Source organism: Gossypium arboreum, chromosome 7 (assembly GCF_025698485.1).
Source record: "Gossypium arboreum isolate Shixiya-1 chromosome 7, ASM2569848v2, whole genome shotgun sequence".
Lineage (NCBI taxonomy): Eukaryota > Viridiplantae > Streptophyta > Magnoliopsida > Malvales > Malvaceae > Gossypium > Gossypium arboreum.
In genome coordinates, this window is record NC_069076.1 from 71,098,464 (window position 1) to 71,124,502 (window position 26,039).

At 34.2% G+C, this 26,039-nt stretch overlaps 2 pseudogenes; one reads left to right on the forward strand and one right to left on the reverse strand.

Annotated features, from left to right (window-relative positions):
* Nucleotides 1–3,376: 3,376 nt before the first annotated feature.
* Nucleotides 3,377–19,917, forward strand: LOC108479978 ((+)-neomenthol dehydrogenase-like; annotated as a pseudogene).
* Nucleotides 19,918–20,700: 783 nt separating this feature from the next.
* On the reverse strand, nt 20,701–23,393 carry LOC108479984 (bifunctional protein FolD 4, chloroplastic-like; annotated as a pseudogene).
* Nucleotides 23,394–26,039: the final 2,646 nt, after the last annotated feature.

Here is a 26,039-nt window from a genome sequence, read left to right on the forward strand (position 1 = left end):
TAGAATTCAAGTAGGGTCATTACTCGAAGACTTACCTCGGATGTTGTCGAACGATTTCGACGGCTATTCGATCACTTTTTCCTTTCCCTTATCCAACTGTGGTCCTCTAAGCTCTTGAGCTAATTCACACAAATTTAACTTATTAAAATCTCATTATGATAGCTTATGGCCGAATATGACAAGGAGTTTAAATGGTCATATGGCCATCCTTTAGCTCAAATACACAATAGTCATGCACAATTTTTAATCACAACAAGCAATTCAATACAATTCATTCAAACATCAAAGTGAAGCTCAAGGTACTTAGCCCTTATATACATTAAACATTAGAGTCACATGTGTACGAAATCACGAATCAAATTCAACACATTAGTTAGTACTCTCCTTAGCCGAATTTTCCAAGCCAAGAATAGGCATCAATATGCTTGCCTCTAACCGAATGCATCACACCAACCCCCCCTTCATGTGGCCGAATATGCATGTCCATGTTGAGGCCAATTATACACTTAATACCACACAAAAACAGCATACATTTTACTAACTAACGCCTTACATATTGTAGCTCAATACACATCTCTCATTTACTTCATAACCGAAACATCATCACAAGCAAATATATACCTTGAAATAGTATATATGTCATACCAATACATCATGTGCAAACATATATTCATGTAGGTGCAAGGGCCGAATCTCAAGTTGCTTATATCCAAATATAAACATATATCCAAAGCTCAAATCTTACATACCATGCAATATGCATAAATCATACTTATGGATATACCATGGCCGAATACACCACAACACCATACCGTTTCACTTTTGGTCATGGTTAAACAAAGAACTTGATGTCTCACTCAAAAATGCTAAAAGAAAATCTAAGAGTCCTCAATCCACCATCACATGTATCATTACCAAGCTTCATTTTTAGCATGTAAATGACATCAACACCAAGCAAGAATGATGCATCCATGGCCGAGTGTCATTTCCATCACCTAACAAGATTTAGACCATGGGCTAGGTAGAACTCAAGCTACCAACTAAAACATGCATGCATCTCATGGACAACATCAAACATACCTTAGTCTAACAAATCACCATAGCCGATTGTTTCAAGCTCCTCCCCTTCCTTTCTTTCCTCTATTCGGCCAAGGATGAACCAAAGGACACACTTGCTTCCTTTCTTCCTTAGAATTTTCAGCCAAAAGAAGCAAAAATGATGAACACTTTTTTTTTCTTTCTCTCCTTCAACTCACGGCAATGGGGGGGATCACACCTCCTCTCTTTTCCTTTTTTTTTTTTTTCATTTCTTTATTCCTAACCTTAGTTTATTGTTTCTCGATAATGCACCAACAAAATATGTCTATGACATGTTTTGCCCATCCTCCCTTGTCATGGCCGGCCACCACTTATAAAAAGAGGGGTATTTGACATGCAAGACCATTGTTTTGCATGCATGCTTTAATTAGTCATCACACATTTCCCCATCATACTTTCAAAGTTTACTACTAGGTCCTTTCTAGTGAAATTCACATTTATAACTCTAAATCAAAACATCAAAAATGTCACACATGAGTTAACACACATTATAGGCAATAAAATAAATATTACATTATTTTTATGCCTCGGTTTTGTGGTCTCGAAACCACATTCCGACTAGGGTCGTTTTAAGGCTGTCACATGTGTGTCCTTTGTATCTTAAATTTTTTGAAACAGATTGCTCAGAATTAAGCACACGGGCAGAGACACGGGCGTGTGTCTCAGCTGTGTGTGCCACATGACCTAAAACATGGGCGTGTGTCTTAGCCGTGTGGAAATTGCACCTTAATGTTTTGCAAGTCAGAGAGTTACACGGGTCAGGGACACAGCTGCGTGACCTGTGTCACTTGGCCGTGTAAGCCACACGGCCCAACATGAGAAAAATTTTTAAATTTCACGAAAATTTTCCTATGTTTTCGATTTAGTCCCTACCCGATCCTAACATTCATTTTGGGCCTCGAGGGTCTATCCTAAGTACGTTATGGTTAATATCGGAAAATGTATAGCAATTGATATGAATTATCTGTAAATGTTTTGAAAACTCTGGTAATGCTCTGTAACCCTGTTCCGGCGACGGATACGGGTTAGGGAATCATTCTAACAACTAAAAGCATTGCAAAAGGAGGGGGACAAAGAATAGAACCAACAGGGAACAATGGAAAAATAGGTTCTTATGCACCATTTATTAAGAGATTGACACAGGCAAAAATGACAGAAAGAAGGGCTAAGGGATTGTGTTATAATTGTGACGAGTTCTATACCATGGGACACAAATGTAAAAGGTTATTTTGGATATAAGTACTAGATGTTGAAGACAAGCAAGATGACGATGAGGTAGATGATTTTAGATAAGTTCTGAAGCTTATTATGGATTTGAGCTTGAGGACAAGCTTAACTCTAAGAATGGGAGTAATGATATGGACGTTTTTATTGCAATAAGAGTTTTAGTTTTATTTATTTTCTTTATTATATAAGGTTTTATTAAGATTTTTAGTTTTACTTATTTTCTCTATTATATTAGGTTTTTATTTCCTTCATAAACTCTAAGTTAGAAATTTTATTAGGACTATTTCCTTTGATATTAACAGTCTATAAAAGGCTGCTAATATGAAATAAAAAGGGAAGTAATTATTCTATAAACAAGAAACATTATTTTCGGAGGGGAATCTACCTCTTTGAGTAAGCATTGGTTGGAGCAAGAATTCTTTCTCGTCTAAACCTGTGACTAGATCCTACGCTAAGGTGTATAACACAATGCAATCTCAACTTAGATGCAATGCAACAATAAAATAAAAATGGACAACAAATCTAGTTGAGAAATGCAATTTTTTTTTTGTAAATTCCCACTTTATGTGGGTTAGTTATACTAGTGTGTGGTTTTGTTTGTTACTTTTCACGTTATATGTGAAATTTTCTAAGTTGTAATATGGGAATGAACGAACTTTTGAATCTAAACATATATATGGCAACATTGGTTTTAGCTTCTCCATTAAAATACTTAGTTTTATCTCAAAGATGGTTGCTTTTAATGGGAGTTGATTTTTATGAACAAAAAAGAGCTTTCTGTGGGTCCTTGCCCGTTGCTTGAAATAGACATTGTTGCCCACACAAGCAGGTTTCGTAGGAGTGTTGAACCACTAATTGGATATCTTTTGGGGGGGTTTATTATATACCACACAAAAAAAAAGACATGAAGAGTAAAACTTGTAAAAAGATCAAAATTTTCAACCTTTTTTTTATTTTCTGTTATTGTTGACATTCAACTTTTACCCAAATATGTAAAAGCTGATATCTTCAGCAACAAAGAGGGTTCTTCTTTACTTTCTCCACAATATCAATGACAGAAGCAACAAAGAGGTACTACTTTCTTTTCTTTCTTCACATACTAGCTATATATGTTAAGTTTTCAATTCTCTGAACAAATTTTGTTAAACTTTCTTCTCAGATTTGTAGTTGTTACTGGTACAAACAGGGGAATTGGATTGGAAATATGTAAGCTGATGGCTTTAAAAGGAACCACGGTTGTTTTAACAACTAGAGATGTGAAGAGGGTTCTTGAAGCTATTGATAAGTTGAAAGATCTTGGCTTGTCTGATAATGTATTTTTTCATTAACTTGATGTTGCAGACCCTACTAGTGTTGCTTCTTTGATGGATTTCATCAAAACACAATTTGGGATACTTGATCTCTTGGTAGTTTTTTTTATCAAAATTCTACATTTCTGTTTTTTAGTTTACTTCTTTCCAAGTTCATAGTTTGACTGTTGTCACTTGTGCAGGTGAACAATGCAGGGATTGGTGGTGTCAAAAGTTATTTTGAAGCTCTTAGAGATGTAGGCTTTGGTAAGGTAGTCTCATATCAATCCACTTGGTGTCTATTAACCACAATACAAAATTATCTCTTAAATATGTAGTGATTATTTGAGAGATTCAAAGAGATTGCAGATGATAGGATTTGAATCCTTGAATTCATTGAGTGTCACATTTTGTTGGATATTTGATAAAGGAAAGATTGAAATAAAAGAAAAAAAGAATAAAAAGTTTGAAGAAGAATCAGCTTATTAGCTTCTGTTTCATTAAAATTGATTTCATATTTTATAGGAATAAGAAAGCTTAAATAAGCTAAAAGTAATAATAAAATAATTACAACTTGGCTTAATCTAATTACTAGATTCATATAACTTTCTTTTCATTAGCTGATTCCATTCTAATCAACTACCATAATGTCTAATAAAAAAGTTATTATTATTTTAGTGCAAGTTGGCAACTTACAGAGTAAAGAGCTAGTAGGTGAGCTCGTAGTCTTGGTGAGCTCATAGTTCGTTTACAGAGTAAAGAGCTAGTAGGTGAGCTCGTAGTCTTGGTGAGCTCATAGTTCGTTTACAGAGTAAAGAGCTAGTAGGTGAGCTCGTAGTCTTGGTGAGCTCATAGTTCGTATGGATGGTCTTTTCACAACACTCCTCTTTGAATTCCATACTTCGAACTCCAATATCATAATGTAGCTTTTCAAGCCTCATTGATCTTGTGAACTGCAGATTACCAAGGTTACTTCCTTGGCTTGTTCCACTTCTCTCACAAAGTGATACTTGATTTTGAAGTGTTTTGTTCTTCCATGGAACACCAGATTTTTTTTCAATTGTAACAACATATTTATGATGACAATTAATCTCTATTGCTTCATTTTTCTTCAAATTTAAATCATTCAGCAGTTTCCTCAACCAAATTGCTTGATTTACAATTGCTGTAGCTGTAAGATACTTAGCTTTTACAATTGACTGCGCCACTGTTTCTTCTTTCTTCGAGCTCCAACAGAACACATTTGATCCTAGATTAAAGAAATAACCTGAAGTACTCTCCATGTTTTTAGTGGATCTAGCCTAATCACTGTCTGAATACCCAAGTAGATTGACCTTTTCAATCATCATAAACTTCACTCCATGGCTTAGAGTTCCTCTTATGTATCGTAGAACCTTTTGTGTAGCTTTGTAGCGGTTCACATTGTAACAATGCATGTACCTTGACAACAGACTTACAACAAACATTATGTTAGGTCTGGATGTTGTCAAGTAAAGTAAACATCCCACCAAGCTTCTGTAACTTGTTTCATTAACTTTATCAGCATCTTCATTGCTGGTGAATTTCCTACCTTGAGTGATAGGAGTGATCACATGTTTACAATTCTCTATGCTATATCTTCGCAAGATTTTTATTGCAAACCCCTTCTAGTTTATGAATATTGCATTGTGGGCTTGGTTCACCTCTAGACTAAGGAAGTATGTCATTTCAACTAAGTCTGACATTTCAAACTTGTCTTGCATATGATCCTTGAATAAAATCACTAGTTTGTTGTTGTTGCCAATCACAAGTAAATCATCAACATATAATGAAATAATGAGAAGTATTTCAATACTTGTTTTCTTCACATATAAAGTGGGCTCGCTGATGCTTCTTTCAAAACCTATCTATGTCAGGCGGCTGTCGATTCTTTTATACCATGCTCTTGGTGCTTGCTTCAAACCATACAACGCTTTTTGTAGTTTGTACACCTTGGCCTTGCATCCAGATATTGCAAACCCTTGAGGTTATTTGACATAAATTTCTTCCTTCAGAAAGGTATTAAGGAAGTTTGACTCCGACCCTTTTGAGTAACAAGAGTCAATAGCAACCTTATGGTTTCTAACCTCACAACAGGAAAAAAGGTTTCAGTGAAGTCCACTCCATATTGCTGGCTAAACCTTTTCACAACCAACCTTGTTTTATATTTGTTAACTGGTCTATCAGGATTCATATTGATTCTGAACACCCATTTAACACCAATTACTTTCTTTAGAACTGGTCTATCTACCAACTCCAGTGTCTCATTTTTGTCTATCTACCAAAAATGCATTAAGAATGAAACCAAAACATATTACTTTTAGGACCTAACACAAAGTTGTTCAATAAGCAATCTTTGTCTCAAACTTTATTTTGGTGGTAATACTGACAACGAGAGAGGAGCTTCAACTCCAAGATCTACATTAACAGTTAGCTTGAAAAGAGAAGTCGAGTTTAGTACATTTGTTTCTATTATTTTTTATTTTTAAAAGAAGAAAAATAATTAAAAAAAGGTAATTCCACATAGTCTGTCTACTCGACCGTGTAGCTCACATGGCCATGTACCTTTTTTTTCCTCTTTAAAGCTATTTTTTTTCTTTTGTCAATTTATTCCTTTGTTCCTCCCTAGCCCAAGCCCTATTTTTATTTATTTGTTTATTTATTTATATTTTGGATTTAAATTTTTTATTATTCTTTTTCTATTGTTTTTTCTACTTTGTAATCTCTTTATATTATTTATTTTTTGTCTATTTTATTATTAGTTTACTCGGAAACATGTACTTCATTTAAAATCACCTATGATTTTGGTTTTCACTATTCCGATGAATTCATCCAAACTCAGGACAATTTCAATTTTCTTCCTCCCTTATGATATTTCGCTTATTCTCTTTCTATCTGTTTGTATGTTGAGGACAATGTACATTTTAAGTGTGGGGAGGTTACTTATATGCTTATGTGATATAATTCCTGAATTATATTTTGTGTTTTAGTAATTCTCCCACACCTACCATTAGAGTTTTTTTTTTATTTGGAGTTTTTATTGATTTTGTTTTGGAACAATTTGTGGATTTATACTTTAAGAGACGAGAGAGTCAAGTATGGTAAGTTGGTTTTTTTTCAAAAACTATTATTTTAGGTTGTCTCCCAAAATTGAAGCATTATTTTAAAATTTTAAATTTGCAAGTTTAACATCAAAATCATAATTTTTTTTTTGTGAGCCTTTGAGACTATGGAGCATATGTTTTTCGTTCTCATTTTATTTTTGGTTGTGAGTATGCTAACTTGATTTGTTATTTTAGAACTTGCTTTGGTTATACATGCCGAGACCACTATTAATTTGATATATTGAGATGATAGAGACACTTAGGATTTAACCCGTTTAGCCTTTAAATAGCTTACCCATTGTATTACTCTCTAGTAAATCTTGTGGATCCTAACACATTTTCTTCTAACCCGTTAATGTTAACTCATAACTCATATTTATGTTGTAAAATTATCCTTTTTATTGACTCATTTATTGTCGAGATTTGATTTGGTTAGTTGCCTAACTATTTTTCATTATTTGAATTGCTGAATTTTATTTTGTTTAAAAAAATCAATAACAAAATCAAAAGAAAAAAATATATATCAAAGAAAAAAAATTTGATTGAGCTTGAATAATTAGTTTCATATTATGTTGAAAAGCTCGTTTCCATTTGTGAGTTTCTTATTGATATAGTTTCTTTTAATTTAGTAACTGATTTTTTTTCTAGTTTGGTAACTTATCAACTCGATTCTCGATTATAACCAACTTTTCTAACCATTTCCATACCCTTAACCTAAGCCCTATTACAACCTTGCAAAGACCTCTTGATTGGTGTGTCATCTCATTCTATAGTGGTGGAGATTTGATTTTCAAGCAAGCCTATGGTAATGACATTTCTTGTTTGACTATTGAGTGCATACTACTTGAACCTTAAATACTTTGAGTGCTTTGAGTGAATCTTTAATAAATATGTTATTTCTTGTTATGTTTGAATTTCAGGTAATTATTTAGATAGAGGAGATGCCTAATATTTTTAAAGCTTAAAAATCCTCTGCTTGGATTACTTGTACTCTTTAGTGTCATTTTAGTGTAAATTTCCCATGCATGCTTATCTGTAAATTATCCTGAGACATTATCGATGACAACAATAAATTGAGAGAAGTTAACTTGAATATGGGTTGAGGATTTTGCTTGAGGATAAGAAAACACTTAAGTGTGGGGATATTTCATAGGTGCTAAAAATAACATGTTTTAGTCTCATTATTAATGCGTTTTGCGTGATTATTCGATGTTAATTGTGAATTTTATGCTCCTAATCTGTTAGATTCATGTCTTCATACTTAGGAGATCATTTGAGAGAAAAATGAACAAAAAATGAGCAAAAATTGAAAAATTAGAGCAAGGTACAGGGGCCACACAGGCTGGACCATTCCACATGGCTTGGACACACGGCTATGTGTGTAACGACTATTTTCAGTGAAATCAGGATAGTGATTTCGGGACCACAAATCCAAGGTTGTAAAATTTATTTTAATATTATTTTGTGGTCTACAGCATGTTAGAATTATGGTACAAAAATTTCGTTAAGAAATTTTACTGTTTATATGTTTAGTTTGTGAAAAAAGGAATAAATTGTATAAAGTGCGAAAGTTGTGTTCTATTAGCTAAAAGTGTTAAATAGCTACAGAAATTTAAAGTGAAGGTCTTTATATGGTAATTAGACCATTAAATGAGTTAGTGGATGTGCATGGCTTGGTAATTGAGTAATTTTTAAAGTTAGGTAAGGTTAATTTGGTAAAAAGGCAATTAAAGGTAAAATAAACAAAAATAAGCTATCATCTTTCTCCTATTCTCTTTGTGCTGGCCGAATATCACCATTAGAGAGGATAAAATTTTTGTTCAAGCTTTTTCCTTTGCATTTAAGTGAAAATTCATCTCGTTTTTAATGATTTTTACGTTTTTGGAATCATTATAGCTTACGCTAGCTAACTAGTGGACTAATTTGCAAAACTATTAAAGTTTGATATTTTCCATTGATGATATAATAAGGTTTTGATGTTTAATGGAAGAAAATGAATCTTTGTTGTTAGTTAAACAACTTTTGTTAAGAGATTTATAATGAAATTGTCAATTAGGGGTTAAATTGAGAAATGTGTAAATTGTGTGTAAAATGTGTGAATTTGTGATGTGTATGGGTTGCCATGAGCAAGTGGTAAATTCGGCTAGGCTTAGATGTGAATGACATTGCATGAATTTCATTTTACGAGCCTAGGGACTAAATTGTAAAAAGGTCCAAGTATAAGGGCAAAATAGTAATTTTGCCATAACATGAATTTTGGATTGAATTAAGTAGAATGTGAATTAAATTAGTTAAATTTGATTATATAGATCAAGAAAAGCCACTTTTGAAATTAAATTGGGGAAAGGACAAAGTAGTTTACTAATCGATTAGTTTTCTCCACACTAATTTGAGGTAAGTTCGAATGTTAATAAGCATTAAATTACATGTGTTTTAAATGCTTTATTATTATAATTGTTATGATATGACTCCACAAAAATGTTCGACGAAGTATTGACGACGTAAATATCCCGATTGAACCTTAGGAATAGATAGGATACAAATGACATGTCATTAGGGGTTACCATGTTTTGGGTGTTGGTCTCATATGTCCTACCGGTGGCTGAGTTTTCGGCATGCGTTGCGCTTACTTTACAGCTTGTGTAAGTAGCACCGTGTAGCTACGTCTTGATTGACAGCTTGTGTGACACCCCTAATGTGACCCTAGTCGGAAAGTGGTTTCGGGACCACAAAACCGAGTCACAAAAATAATTAGATGTTATATTCTGTGCTTATTGTATGTGGAATTTGTATGTGTGAATATTTCGTGTCTTGATTTTATCAATTAGGTGCTAATTTATAAGAAAGGACCCATGTGATAGGACTTGAAAATGTGATAGGTGAAATTTAAAGTGACCAAATAATGCGTAAGTTATTGACATGAGGGACTTGCATGTCAAATGGACCACTTTTGATTTAGTGGCCGGCCATGAGGATGGTTGATAGATATTATATGCATTTTATTTTAGCATGCTAATAGTGAATGGCTTTATAGTATGGAAGAAAGAATAATTAAAAGAATGGAAGAGTGATGGAAACAAGGTATGTTCACCCTCCTTTTCCCCCATTGCCGTACAAAAAAAAGAGAAGAAATGAAAGTTAAGGCCTTGGTCATCTTTAAGGAAATAAAGGTAAGAGTGTTCATCTTCCTTACCTTCTTGCACAAATAAAACAAAAAAGAAAGAGGAAGGAACTTGTCTAGGGCATTCGGCTATCTTGGAGGTTAAATAAGGTAGGAGTTCATGTTATTTCTATTGATTTTTATGAGAATCTAGCTAGTAGTCAAGCTCTTATTGCAACCCATATGTTGATTTTTCTTTAGTTTTGGTGACAAATTGTGCATACGGTATTATGGGGTAAATGCAAAAAAAAAAAAAAGGATAGTGTTTTGATGTTTTGGATAGAAATATTAGAAAGGGGAAAATATGAGCTACCTAAATAGATATATGTGAATTTAAAAGATGGTATGAACAAATGTGGAGTTTTGCTAGTTTAGGATTATTCGGCCAAGTGTTTATGTTGTGGAAATTAAGTGTTAAATGAAATGAAAATGAGATTATATGGGGGTATGTATATTCGGCCATATGAGTAAATATGATAGGCATGATTTGTGTTTTGGAGATGTGTTGTGATGTTGATTATATGATTCAAAAATGAGGTATGTTAATGATGAAATATAATAGGCCATGGAAGTAGCTCATTTTGGAAGTGTGATTGTGGTATATTCTCCTTGTGGTTGATTATAAAAATTTGGCTTAAGTGAGGTAATTGGTAAAAGATGTGTTTGTAATGTAGTACATATGTTCTCATAAGCTAAGTTATGTATGTGTGATATCTTGCATATTGGTTGTTATGGTAAGGTTTGAGATATTGACGTATGAATATGTTTTGTTTGTGGTTCGGCAACTAATGGTTAAGTTGTTAAGTTACATGCTTGAGTAGTGAATATGTTAAGAATGGTTCTAAAATGTATATGGATACCGTGTGATTGTGTTTGATTGGGAAGTAAATTGTTTGATTTAGCTCACGAGCCTAGAGGATCAAAGTCGGATAAGGGAAGAGAAGAAGTAAACGAATAGCCGTGGATATCTAGTCGTCGACCACTTTCGAGGTAAGTTTTAAGCGATTAATCGTTGAGTAAATTCAATCATAATAGGACATAATGAGTTGATTTGATAAGATATGATGTGGCCATGATATGTCTTAAGCCCAAATGGTAAGTTCATAAGTGTTTGGACTTGGAAAGTTAAGAGCAAATTGTAATAAATTGCTTGGACAGCAGCAGTAATGTGATTTTAGAAAATCACTATAAATTGTTGGTGTGGAATTATAGGCTGAATAAAACATGTAATCAAAGCTTAGTTGGTCTAGTTTCTTATAAAAGAGACCGTGGAAGCAAAGGAATTTCCTATAAAGAGATATTTAAAGTTGTGCGGGACAGTGTCGGAATGACTCCGAAATCCCCTGTTCTGTTTTTGGAAAATCATTATAATTTGTACAAAAATGGTTATGAGATAAGATTTATATGCTTAGACTCCTTAATGAGTCTAGTTTCAAATGAAATCAAGTAGAACATACTTTGAATTCTGTACAATGAGAATTTTGATTTGTAGTGAAGACTGGTCAGGTTCGTCAAACAGTGAAACAGGGGAAACTTTAAGAAAAATCTGGTATTGATTGGCCAAACCAAAAATTCTGAAAATTTCATGGATGGAAGATATGTGAGTCTATATTCTGAGAAAATTAACGGCAAGTGATTTGGAGTCTTGTAGCTCCGGGTATAAATAATTTAGTGACCATTGCTCAGGAAAACAGCTCGTAGCGAATATGTGATTTTGTTGTGATTTTGTTTTAGTTGCTCATAAGCTATTGATTGATCCCATATTAAATTCTAAAGCGTGATATTGTAAAATGATACATGAGTGTTAGATGGATCTCTGATATCAAGATTCGTGAAAATGTATATATATGTGATGAGGCCTAATGGCCGATGTGATGAATGTGAAAATGTATGTATATGTGACAAGGCCTAATGGCCGATGCGATGAATGTGAAAATGTATATATATGTGATAAGGCCTAATGGCCGATGCGATGAATGTGAAAATGTATATATATGTGATGAGGCCTAATGGCCGATGTGGTGAATGTGAAAGTGTATGTATATGCGATGAGGCCTAATGGCCGATGTGGTGAATGTGAAAGTGTATGTATATGCGATGAGGCCTAATGGCCGATGTGGTGAATGTGAAAGTGTATGTATATGTGATAAGGCCTAATGGCTAATGTAAAATATATGTGTGATATGCATATGTGGTAAAGCCGAATGGCTAATGTGAATGTTGTAACATGTGATTAAATGTACATGAAACTTGGAATATGTTCCGGGTGAGACCCGATGACTACGTGTGGAGATTATGACCGGGTAAGATCCGATGACTACGTGTGGAGATTATGTCCGGGTAAGACTTCTTTTATAAGAATTGCTTATAAATATACGCAATGCGAAAGGTTAAACAGGTATGTACTCCAAGTTTACATGTGAGCTTGATTTAAACTAAACCATAAGGTAGTTATGTGATGTATACGAGAGAAATCTATGAGGCTACTCCCATGATTATGATGAGATGTGCATATTCGGAAAAAGGGATGGTATGCCCGAAGGAAGAGTGAAATAAAAATACGAACAACTATGTTATAATTTGATGTTATCTGTTGACACTGCTTAAAACTTACTAAGCATTGTAATGCTTACTCCGCTTACTCTGCTTTCCTCGCCTTATAGGTCTCATTGCGGCTACTGTGCTCGGGGATCGTCAAGAACTAGTCACACTATCGCTAACCACTGTTTGGTACTGCTATGTTTTGGAATATCTTATGGCATGTATAGAATAGACTAGTAGTGAGAGGATATCATGGTTAATGTATAGGACTACCCTTTGCTGTTTTTCAAGTACGTTTTGTGATGTATGTATGTACAGCCATGCGAAAATGGCTCGTAAAAGTGGAGTATGGCATTAGACCATTTGTGTTTATGTATATATGTATGGTTTCATGATGTGACTACGGACTGAATGGAAGTGTTGGGCAAATGATTAGCCATTGGAATGGCTAAATATGATTATATGTGGACCAATGTATGACAAAACTCTAGTTGGTCCATGGAAACTAAGAGATAGGTAAAGTTTACCTTGAAAACAGATGCTGGCAGCAGCAGTGGTGTGGATTTGAAAAATCATTAAAATTTTTAGGAATGGAATTAAATAGTGAATAAATTATGCAAATGAACCTTGATGAATCTACTTTCATATGGAAGAAACGAAACGGTCATATGAGTTGTAGGTTAGGAGATATTAAAGTTCTCGTGAAACAGGGCCAGAACGGTTTCTGGATCCCCTGTTCCGACTTTGGAAATTCATTGTAAATTAACCAAAGATAATTAGGAGTCATTCCATACATGTATAGATTCCTCTCTGAGTCTAGTTTCTAAAGAAACAAACGGCATCAGTATTGAAGCCCTGTACAGGGAGATATCCAATTCGTAACGCACAAAGGTCAGTGTAGTCGATCCCTGCAACAGGGGAGACTTTAACTAATAAACTGTACTAATTGGCTCGACCAAAAATTCTAGAAAAACATATGTAGATGGACATATGAGTCTAGTTTCAGGTAAAAATTACGAATCTGATTTTCGAGTTGTGGAACTCAAGTTATGATTTTTAAGGTGACAGTGACGCAGTTAGCCAGTCGTCTGGAAAATTTTTTTTTTTTAATTGGACTGCGAGAGTAAATGAATTAGTCGGTTAGCACCTCGTGTTCGACTCCGGTAACGGTCTCGGGTACGGGGTGTTACAGCTTGTGTGAGCAGACCTAGTGATGGCTCGAGAGTGAGCATCTATATGAGATATGAGATAGAGGAGGTTTTGACCACGTATTGACACTTAGTGTGCAAGATACTCGAGCATCTAATAGTATTCCAAATGGTTCAACGGGCACAGTGATGATATGAGGTTATACGAGTTCAATACGAACTAGTACAGGTATTTTTGTGAAATCTGAGAAGTGATTTATATTTGATATATAAATACATGGCTAACATGTTTGTGATTGTGTGATAGGCTTTGAGCTAAGTTAAGTTGTATCTATGCTTTAGAATTTTGTTTACCTAAATTGTGGTTGATTCGATAAGTTGTATTTATTAGTTATACGAACTTACTAAGCTTAAATTGCTTACACCGTTTTAATTTTGGTGTTTTATAGTGATTCAAAAGCTTGTTCGGTTTGGAAGTTATTGAAGATCGCACCACACTATCAACCTCTTATTTTGGTAATTTGGACTTTATATTTTGAGTTAAATGGCATGAATAGGTATTTTGGCTAATGTGGCCTATATGTCTTGTTGTGTTTTGGCCATTTGAATTGGCTTGTAAAGTGGTTATGTATTTTGATATGTATATATGTATAAATGGCCTTATGATATGTGGTGTATAGTTTCTATATGAATGCCTTGCTTGTGAAATTGGGTGCTGTTACTAAATGGTTGGAATTAAGAATGTGTATGCATTCTAAGTTTTAGGCACAATGTTTCATATATGTAATTGACAATTTAGGTAGATTGTGGCAGAATTTTTGGTATGTTTTAAAGTGGTCAAATGAATGTATTTATGGATATCATGTTTTATGTGTGAAAATACATGCTATAAACTTGATATTGCTTGGTTTTGAGTGCCTATTTATATCATGGTTATATGCAAATTGATGTGTTTAGGTTGGTACCACATTGGGTGAGAAAAATGGCTTGGAAAATAACCTATTTTTGTCCACACGGGTAGAGACACGGGCGTGCGTCTTAGTCATGTGTGACACGGCTGTGTGTCCCTTGATACTTTATTGGAAATCAAGTTAGTAGCTTCATATGGCCTAGCACATGGGCTTGTGGCTTGGCCGTGTGGAAGAAGTTAGTATACCCTCCAGTTTTCACACGGCCTGGCACACAGGCGTGTGGTTTGACTGAGTGACCTAAGTCAGTGAGTTACTTGGGGTAGGACACGGGTTGGGACACACCATGTGTCCCCATTTTGAATGCCCACACGGCCTGAAAAACGGGCATATCACTTGGCCGTGTGAGACATATGGCCTGGCCACACGGGTGTGTGTCCCCTGCACTATGCAAATTTTCTATGTTTTTCTAAAAATTCCTTAAGTACTTGGTTTAGTCCTGAACTACTTTTAATGTCTGTTTTGGTCATTAAGGGCTCGTATTAGGGACTATAGTCTGTAACCCTATTCCAACGTTGAATACGGGCTAGGGGTGTTACAATGTGAGCCACACGGGCTGACTTATAGCCATGTGGTAGGCTGTGTCGATTTTGCAAATTACACTTTGAATAGCAAAAAACACGATTTTTAGGGTTTTCCAGGCATTTTGAGACCTATATATGACACAAAAAAGAATATAGGAGTGAGCTGTCAGAGAATATTGAAGAAAACAACTAGAAAAACATCACTGAAGCTGACTCTAAAGCAAATTTCCATCAAGATTGAAGATCTCCTTTTGATTTCTTTAAAATTTATTATGAGTTTCTTTATTTCTTGTGGTTATACTATTTTTGAGATGTTTTTATTTGCTATCATGAACAATTTTCCAAATACCTAGGGAGATGAACCCTAGGATGGATTCATTTGTTTGATTTATATTTTTATGCAATAAATACTTGGATGTTGTTCTCAATTATGTGCTCTTAATTCTTGGTTTAATATTTCTAGATTATTAATCCATGTTTGATGTGCTTGAATCAGGGGAGGAATAGACCTTGTCTAAAAGTAGATCTAACATAATTGAGTGGAGTTGTATGCAATCCTAGAAATAGGATGACATAAATGTACCAAATTAGAGTCAAATCTAATAGGGGGATCCATAGGTCGAGTTAATGCGATAATAGGGGTTTTAATTAGAAAGAAATTTTAGTTAATCAACCTAAAGCCAATTGCTCCTACTCGAACGAGATATTAGCATAATTTAGGGATTTCTACGGATCAAGATACTGAGTGAATAAATTGTTTGATTCAGATTGATAATGACAGATGAAATCTAGGTAGATTCTTTCTTAGGTATTGTTTCGCTTCTTGGTTGTTAACTATTTGTTTTTTTGATTCGTTCTTTGTCGTGTTATTTAATTAATTTTATTTTTAATCAATCTCTCCAATTTATCAGTTAAATAATAGAAATATAGTAATTACTAGTACTTTTAGTCCTTGTGGGAACGATATCGTTGCTCACAATAGCTATACTATTAATTGATAGGTGCACTTACCTTAGGCATTTCTTCAAAAATAAAATGAACTAAATAACATGGCTGCATCATTTCTTCAAAAATGACTGGTTCTGCTTCACCAGATTACACTATTGATAGATTTCAATGATGGACCTAATTTCTCATACTGGTGTTCATCAATTGCATCATTTTTAGTTTGGTTCCCTGTGGTTCGTAGATCAAGTTTTAGACTCCCTTGTTCAAAAATCTCCTTCTCTGTTGCAACCCAATTCTAGATTTTTCTTTCATCAAACGTCGCATCTCTACTTATGATCACTTTCTTGGTGAAAGGATTATTGATTCTGCATCCTTTCTTAAACACTGGAATATCCAACAAATATCATTGGTTGCGATCTACTGTCCAGCTTGCTTCTTTTCTCTTCTGGAACGTGAACGAAATAGGTGCAACCAAATACTTTTAAATATGAAATAGAAGGTTTGAAACATACTAGGCTTCGAATGGTGTGTTCCTTTCAATAGCTTTAGTAGGTAGTCTGTTTAGCAGGTAAACAATAATGTTTACTGCTTCTACCCAGAAATCTTTTAGCAGTTTATTTTCAAACAACAAGAAGCGAGCCATGTTCATCACAACTCTATTTTTTCTTTCACCTACACCATTCTATTGTGGAGTGTACACATTGCTCAGTTGATGATGGACACCAGCTTCTTCGTATAATTTTTCAAACTTTTCTGAGGTGTATTCTACAATGTTGTCTGATCTTACTATTTTGAGCTTGCAGCCAGTTTTGTTCTAAACCATGGCTTTAAACTTGAAGAAGATTTCAACCATCTCGGACTTGTTCTTCATGAAGTACACCCAACAGAACCTTGTACTATCATCTATGAACAACATAAAACATTTACTTCCATTTAGCGAACTTGTTTTTATGGGTCTGCAAATGTCAGTATGTACTAAGTGCAATTTTTCAGTGGCTCACCATGTTGTGTTTCTAAGAAATGGAAACCACACTTGTTTTCCAAGCTGACACACCTCGCATATATCTTTATGTTCCATATTTGATAAATTTTCAACCAAGTTATTCTTGGACATTTGACTTAAGGATTTGTAGTCAATATGTCCCATTCTTTTGTACCACAATTTTGTTTCATCCAACAAGCTGGTATATGCTGTTGAAGTTACTAAGTTCCAGTTGATAGTAAAACTTCTGTCTGCCATCTTTGTTGATATGAGCTCGTATCCACTTGGATCAAGAATTAGAAATTTATTATCCTTAAATGCCACAAAGTAATTTTTCTCGAGCAGTTGCCCTACACTTAACAGATTTTGGTCTATGCCAGGAATTAAAAAAACATTTGTGACAAGTTTAGTACCTGATGGAGTTTTGATTAAAACATCTCCCCTTTCAGTTGCTTCGATATACTGGCCATTTCTAACTTTCACCTTGGAATGGAAATTTTTGTTAACATTCTTGAAGATGCTCGCATCTGCTATCATGTGACTTATACAACCATTATCAACAAGCCAATTCTTTCTTACTCTACTGGAGAGTTCGCATGGTGTGGCGAGCTGGGCTTCACAGGAAGTTATGAACATCGGTTCTTCTGCTTCTGCTATCTGTGCCTCAACATTTTTTTGTTGAGTATGCCCTTTTTTTGCATACTTTCTCTACATGGCCAAACTGTTTGCAATTTTTGCATTGAGCATTAGGCCTAAACCAATAAAACTTCTCAGGATACCCTAACTTTTTGCAATGTGAGTACGGTGGATATTTTTTTCTTTCCACTTTCTTTCTTTGGCTTTTCCTTCTTATCTGAATAGATCTTTTTTTCTTTCTAACTTGAGTAGCTTGCAACAACTCTATTTCTTGCTTGAAAAGCTCTTTAGCGTGTCCTTCTTCTCTGCTTGCCTTTCTTTGTTCTAGAGCATACAGAGCATTGATTAGCTCTGAGAGTGAGATGGTTGATAGATCCCTTGAATCTTCCAGTGAGGATATCTTTGATTTGTATATCTCAGGAAGTGTGGTAATCACCTTCTCAACTACTTGAAAATACTTAAACTGGTCACCTGACAGTCTTATTTGATTCACCACTGCCATTGTTCGATCTAAATATTGCTTCATGGTCTCAGCTTCCTTCATATTGAGGTTTTGAAAATCTCATCTGAGATTTATTATTTGCTATTGCCTTGCCTTCTGTGATCCTAGGAGCTCCTCCTTGAGCTTATCCCAATCTTGTTTGGGAGTTTCGCAGGCCATGATTCTTGTAAAGATCACATCTAAAACATCGTTTTGTAGGCAAGACATCGCATTGTGGTTTTTGGCACATTCCTCACCGTGTTGTTTCATTTGAGCAAGTGTGAGATTTTACCTCAACACTGGTGGTTCTATTTTAGCATTTAAAACTTCCCAAAGGTCAAAGGCTTGAAGATAGATTTTCATTTTTACTACCCAGATATGGTATTTTCTCCTGTAAAAATAGAGGAGTGGTATAAAGTTTGCTGAAGAAATTTTTATGAAAATAGGCCCTCAAAGATAAGTGGCTCTTAATACCAATTGTTGGATATTTAATGAAGGAAAGATTGAAATAGAAGCAAAAAAGAATAAAAAATTTAAAGAAGAATCAGCTTGTTAGTTTCTTTTTCATTAAAAACTGATTGCATATTTTACAAGAATAATAAAGCTTAAATAAGCTAAAAATAATAATAAAATAATTACAACTTGGCTTAATCTAGTGACTGGATTCATATAACTTTTGTTTTCATTGGCTGATTTCAGTTTAATCAGCTACCACAATGTTTATAAAAAAGTTATTATTGTTTCAGTGCAAGTTAGCAAGTTGGCAACTTGCAGAGTGAAAAGCTCGCAGGTGAGCTCTCAAGTTTGGTGAGCTCGTAGTATGCAGTTCGTATAGATGATCATTTTGCAACACATTTTAATAGTAACTGCATAAGTTAACTAAGTTAAGCCTTGGGTTTATGTTTTTCAGTACTAGACTATATCAGGTTAGCTTTTTAGAATTTGGATTGACCTAATAATCCCACACTAGGTTTAGCATCAACTTTTTATCCTAAACATATTTCTTGATTGCTTAGGAACTATAGCTACTAAGTGGTATGTATTTAATGATAGAAAGTTTATGCAAAAGAACTATCCTAAATGCTTAAAGATGTTTAGAACACCTCTTGTAAATGAGTAAGCTTTTTCCCTTGTTGATGTAGCCTGGTGCACAACCAAACCAGGGTAGCCTACTGACTCAATCACTAGAGTTGTCCGAGAAATGCCTTCAAACAAACTATTATGGTGTTAAAAGAATGTCCAAATCCTTTATTCACCTTCTCCCACTATCCTATTCACTGGGTATTGTAAATGTCTCTTCTTCCATGGAGAAGTTAAAAGTAAGAAGATGAAAATAATCAATTGTTGGCACCATAGGTTTTAGCTTAAATTTTCTTATTCTGTCTTAAAATATATCGAACGAATGGGTGAAAGCAGTCTTGAGTGATGCTAAAAATCTTACAGAAGACAAAGTGGATGAGATATTGAGTAAGTATATGAAAGATTTCAAGGAGGGTTCATTGCAAGAAAAGGGTTGGCCTATTTTTATGTCAGCCTACATACTGTCTAAAGCAACCATGAATGCTTACACAAGGATCCTAGCTAATAAAAATCCCAATTTCATCATCAATTGTGTTTGCCCTGGCTTTTTGAAAACAAATATAAACTTCAATAGTTGGATCTTAAGTGTTGGAGAAGGTGCAGAGAGTCTTGTGAGATTATCATTGTTGCCTAATAATGGCCCTTCTAGTCTCTTCTTTGTTAGGAAAGAAGAGAGAATTTCCATCAAATATTGCTTGATTCAAAAAAGTTAAGCTTGTGAAGAATTTAATTTGAATGTTGTGTGGTTAGTGTGTAAAGTTACAGAAAAATCTAATAAAAGCATTTGGAAGAATAAGAGTTAAAATATTTGTAAAATAATAATGTAATCGACATAGCTTGTAACCATACATGCAATGATCTAATTGGCCAAAATGTTTATCAATAATATTATTGATCTTGTTCTAGTTTCAAGGTCGAAAGATACAATGTAACAATGCTAAGTTGTAGCATTTTATCTGAGTAATTTGTTAAAATGTTGAAAATTTGTTAATTCAGAACTTGCAATTATAAACACTATTGTATCACTATTCTTTGAGTATAATCTAAGGGAAACAAATCGGTTGTGGCGATCATTGCATATACAAAAATAGAAAAGAGCCAAATTAGGATCACATCCTCTGATAAAAAAATAAATGCATACTAGTGGTATAACAACTAACAAGACTAGACTTTTTGATTGTTTCCAAAATTAAGCTTTGTTACAATTGACTCAGTATTTCGCAAAAGGAGCAATGATTAGTTGGAGGGCATAACACATGAAAGCTAGTCTATAACATTGCTACCCAAGAAAAAGCTGCTCATCAATGTATTTACTTATAGTAAAGCAGAACTACCACTATGATAACATTTGTATAAAGCTTTTTATTTGTAAAGAACTAGTTGAGTAAGTTTGTTTAGGGAATTGAGCACTCAAATCCAGTCAAAGGGAGGGCTTAACCAGCAACATAGACAAGTAAGTTGCCACAAGTGCAACTTGAGTCAAATGGATAAAATTCTCACTTGAAGTTATATGCCTTATTTGCTGAACTAACTATGTTAGAGAGAAGCAATGCTATTGTCATAGGACTTATATCCCCTAGAACTAGAGTAATGACCGCAGCAATCTTGCAGGCCTCGTCATAACAAACATCTCCAACTAACTAATATCTTCGAGGACTGCTTGCATCCTTTCACATGGAACAACATATTACTTGTCAGATAACTGAGGGGGGAAAGGGATTCCAGAAAAAGTGGTTGACTCTAAAGTCTCATTAACCAAGTCAAAATAAGACACAAATAAGAAAGAAAAGAATGAAAAAGTTCACCAACCTCAATTGGATTTATTCCAACATCAATAATAATAGCACATGGCTTTATCTAGCTACCTCTTACCATATTTGGTTGCCCCATAGTAGATATTATGATATTTGCTTGTCTTGTAATTTCCTTAGGATTCTTAGTTCTAGAATGGACAATAGTTATAGTAGCATCTTCCCTCTACCAACATCAAGAAATTGTTAGTGGGGTAAAAAGAAATATGTAATTATGTGTCCAGAGATAATACAAATGAGTAGGAGAAGAGTCATTACTTGTAGTAACAGAGCTGTAGGCATTCCAAAAATATTACTCCAACCAGTGACAACAACCCTTTTTCCTTTAATATTAACACCATATCTATGCAATAGCTCTATGCATCCTTTAAGGGTACATGGAGCAAACAAGGGTTCTCTACCTCTCATGGCAAGACGACCAATGTTCAATGGGTGGAAGCCATCCACATCTTTCTTAATCGTAATAACATTTAAAATATTCTGCTCATTTATATGCTGATGGAAATCCATGAAGTAGAATTAAGAGCTACATCATGTACCAACATAATGCATTAACTAAAAATAATTCAACCAACTATTTTAAAGATTGCAATAAAGCTACTTAATTTATTTAGACCATGATTACTTTCAAGCATGCAAACCCCATATACTACATATAGTATGATTGACATAAAAATGATAAAAATACAAGTTTTAAAAATTAGATTAGAATCATGCAGAAGGTAGAGGCAATTGAACAAGGATGCCATGAATCGAAGGGTCACCATTGAAGTTAGAGTTATACTTGAGAACTTATTGCTCAAAAGCATCACTAGGTAAATTTACTTCAAAGGTCTTAATCCTTACAGATTCACATGCTTTTTTCTTGTTCCGCATATAAGTAACAGAGTCTATCTTATCTCCAACTAGAATAATGACTAATCTAGGAACAACTTAAATTGCTTCCTTTAGTTTTGTTACTTCAGCACTTATTTCTTCTCTTATTTGCTTTGCCACTGATTTCCCATCAATCACCTTAGCGAATGGCTTAGCAACCATCGAAGCTGTATAACAACAAACCAAAACTAGCCTTAATGATCCCATTTCCATATGAAAATTACTGTGAGGCACACCCCACAAGTCTTTACCTTGACTCGTATTTAACACGCCTTTTTTGCCGATGCCCGTCACTGGCCTAACTTGATATTTATAGGATATTAACTGAGTCCAAGCAGTGTCTGAACTTGAAACTGAAAGACTTAGTTTTCTGAACTACTAAATCAAAGATGGCTTGTGTCATAAACATAATGCTCTATCTTTCTAACTCCTACACCCAAAAGAGAACCTTTCTTATTCAAAATAGTCATACCTTTTTTGCTTATACGTCCAAGTTACCTATGCCTCAAATGAGTTGACTCCGAATCCTTAACAAACGAGGAAATTACTATTTTACCAATCACCATTGAGCCCTACAGAACATAAAGATTACTAGTATTTCAACCTATTATTAGAACGAGAGCTCACGAGTTACCTTAATGTCATTTGACTTGATGGCAATCCTACAACCTTTTGAGTCTAAATTTCCCAATGAGATGAGATTTTTCTTTAAATAAAGCACATGTCTGACATTTGACAGTGTCCTAACGATTCCTTCTTGCATCTTGATCTGAACGGTACCAACACCAGTTACTTTAAATGGTGAATTGCTACCCATAAGCACAATACCACCTTCAACTGGACTATATGTGGAGAACAAGTCATTGTTTGGACATATATGGAAAGAGCACCTTGAATCTAGTATCCACTCAGATGTAAGTTTAGACCTTTCGATCGTAGACACCAACAACCAATCATCACCCTTGTCCTCAACCACATTTGCAGTGACTACCTCAACCTTCTTTTCCTATTCGTTTTCAGTAGCCCTCCTATTTTTATTTTTCAACCTATAACATTCTGGCTTTATGTGACCCAATTTCTTGTAGTAGTTACATGCTTTGTCACGATTCTTCAACTTTGATCTTGACCTATATTTGTTCTGACCTGAATCTTTAGGTTGTTGCATGCCTCTAGCAACCAAAACCGAGGCTTGACTACTAGACTTGCTATCTGAACCTAACTTATTATCGAGTTTTTCCTTGCTCAAAATGTTTCCATTCACATAATTCAAATGAGAGTTTATATCTACCAAAAGTTAGGGTCTCCATTAAAGTCTTATACGAATGGGGCAAAGAGCACAATAATAGCATAGTCTGATCTTCATCATCTATGTTAACTTTAACATTCTTTAGGTCATTCAAGAGAGAAAAAAATTGTCTAATTTGCCCCTTAAGGTTCCCACCTTCTTCCCTGCGGTATGTGTATAGATGTTGTTTCAACACCAATCGATTTGTTAGAGACATTGTTAAAAAAGGGTTTCTAATTTTCTTCATAAGGCTGCTGCTATTTTCTCTATAAGTACCTCTTGCAACACATTGTTCGTGAGGCACAAATGAATTGCAGACAAGGCCTTCTTATGAAGCTCTTCCTATTCTTACTGGTCTAGATTTTTGAGCTTTTGCCTAGTAACGATCTTCTTCAGACCATTTTGAACTAGAATTTTCATCATCCAAACTTTCCATAAACTAAAATTTTTGATCCCATCAAACTTTTCAATATTGAATCTCATTATTGCCATCCTGAATGAGTCAATTATGGAATCCTAACCAAACTCTAATACCAGTTTGATAGAGATAGACCCATATAAACAATGAACAAGAACCAAAAGAGAAAAGAAAATTAGCCACATAAATATTGACATGGTAAAACTCCTCCAATGAAGAAGATAAAAAAACCACGAGTGAAGAAAACTTCACTAGTTGAAAAATAATCTGAAAGAGTACAATGATGAAGAAAATCAAAATGAAAAACCCTAAACCCTGAATAATACAAAGTTTCTCTCGCTAAATCACAAAATTCCCTTAAAACTCTCTTTTTTTTATGTTTTTTCATCAACTTTTCTAAGGTTGCTAAAAACCCTTCAATTTTTCAACATTAAATTTTTCCTACCATTTTCTTTTGAAATTTCGAACTAATAGCGGAATTCCAACACATGGATCCTGTTCATAAGAATAATTCAAGTAAACAATCTAGGAAATGCACAATTTTGAGAAAAATGACTTGTTCAATAGTTATGCTTTTGGTCTAGTTCGGGTTGGAATTTTTCAAAGAATTTAGGCCATAAATTTTGAATTTTTTCTAGCAGGATCTTGAAAGATGATTGTCCATACCAATTTCACCATTCTTGGAACCAATTTGGGAATTGGAATTGGGTACCATATTTGAAATATATGAGCTACAGATGTCTCATATGTTGATTTTCCATTACAAAGGCATTGTACCAGGCTATTTGGTAATCCTAATATGTGAAATATGTGTGGTGGTCTATGTTGGTGGTGAATTTGGTTGGAAATTTCTTCGGGGAATTTGAGTTTTCACCTCAATCTCTTGGTCGAAGAATTTTAACTATTTGGGTTGTTGAATGGGTGATAATATAGCGCCCTAAATAATTTATTACTATTTTTATAAATATCTGACACAAAGGTGTGTCTGCTTCAGTGGTTAAGTCTTCTGGGAATGTGTGAGATGTAACAGCCCAATTTTGGGCCTAGTCGAAACAGTAGTTTCGGGACCACGAATCTGACATAGAAAAATTTGTTTTTATTACATTTTCATGGTCTACATTTTTATGGAATGATTTCGTGAAAATTTCGTTCAAAAATTTTGATATTTGAGCACTCAATTTAGCAAAAAGGATTAAATTGTAAAAAGTACAAAAGTTGAGTTCTACATGCTAGAGATGTCTAATTGTTATGAATTTTTAAATTGAAGGTCTTTAGATGGTAATTAGACAATTTTGCTTTAAGTTGGACAAAAATAGACATGAGGTAAGAGAATTTTAGTGTTTTGAGAAAATGGTATTTTGGTCATTTGGTAATTAAATGAATTAAAAACCAAAAATCAAGCCAAAATTTAGTCCATCTTCTTCATGCTTGGCCAAAATTTTCAAGGGAGACATAGTTAGGGTTTAACACTTTTCAAGCTTGATTGTAAGTCCGTTCTAGCCTTGTGTTTAATGATTTTTATGTTTTTGAAATCCTTGTAACCTAATCTATCTATTTCTACTATTAATTTGAGAGATGATTGAGGTCTAGGGTTTGACCCATGTTAGATATTTGTGTATGTTGATGTCTAATGGTAGATTATGTAAGTTTAATGTTAGATAAACAACATTTACCTGGTGATTTTTTATGAAAATGTCAAAAGGACCAATTTGTAAAAAAGATTTCAAAATGTGTATAAAAGTGTGATTAAATGGAAAATGTGAGCTTTTATAAGCATTAAAGAGGGTCGGCTAGGCTTGGGTCTTGATGAAATTAAATAGATTTCATTTTACGAGCCTAGAGACTAAAAGTAAATATGTCAATGTTTAGGGGTAAAAATGTAATTTTTCCATAATGTAAGTTTTGGACTGAATTGAGTAATGTAATTAATAAATGAGTTAAATTTTCTATTACAGATTAATAGAAATGAGGTTCGGACCTAGATTGGGGGAAAAACAAAGTATTTGACAATTAGATCTATTTTCTACTATTTTTGTACTGAGGTAAGTTCTTATGTAAATAATGCATTGATTTAATTATGTCTTAAATGCTTTACTATCGTATGAATTATGATTGACCATTGAGCGTGTTCGAAAAATTTACGATAATCGTGAAATCCCAATTGAACCTTAGGAATATTTATGATACAAATGTCATGACATTAGGGTTACCGAGACTATGTGTAAGACCATATTTGGGTTATGGCATCATTACGAGATTTCGTGTAAGACCATATCTGGGATATGACATTGATATGATATTTCGTGTAAGACCATAGCTAGGCTATTGCATTGATACGAGATCCCATGTAAGACCATATCTGGGATATGACATTGGTGTGGTACTATGTATATGAGATACCCGAGTATCCTTTAATATTCTAAGTGGTTCAACGGGAAATGCAAC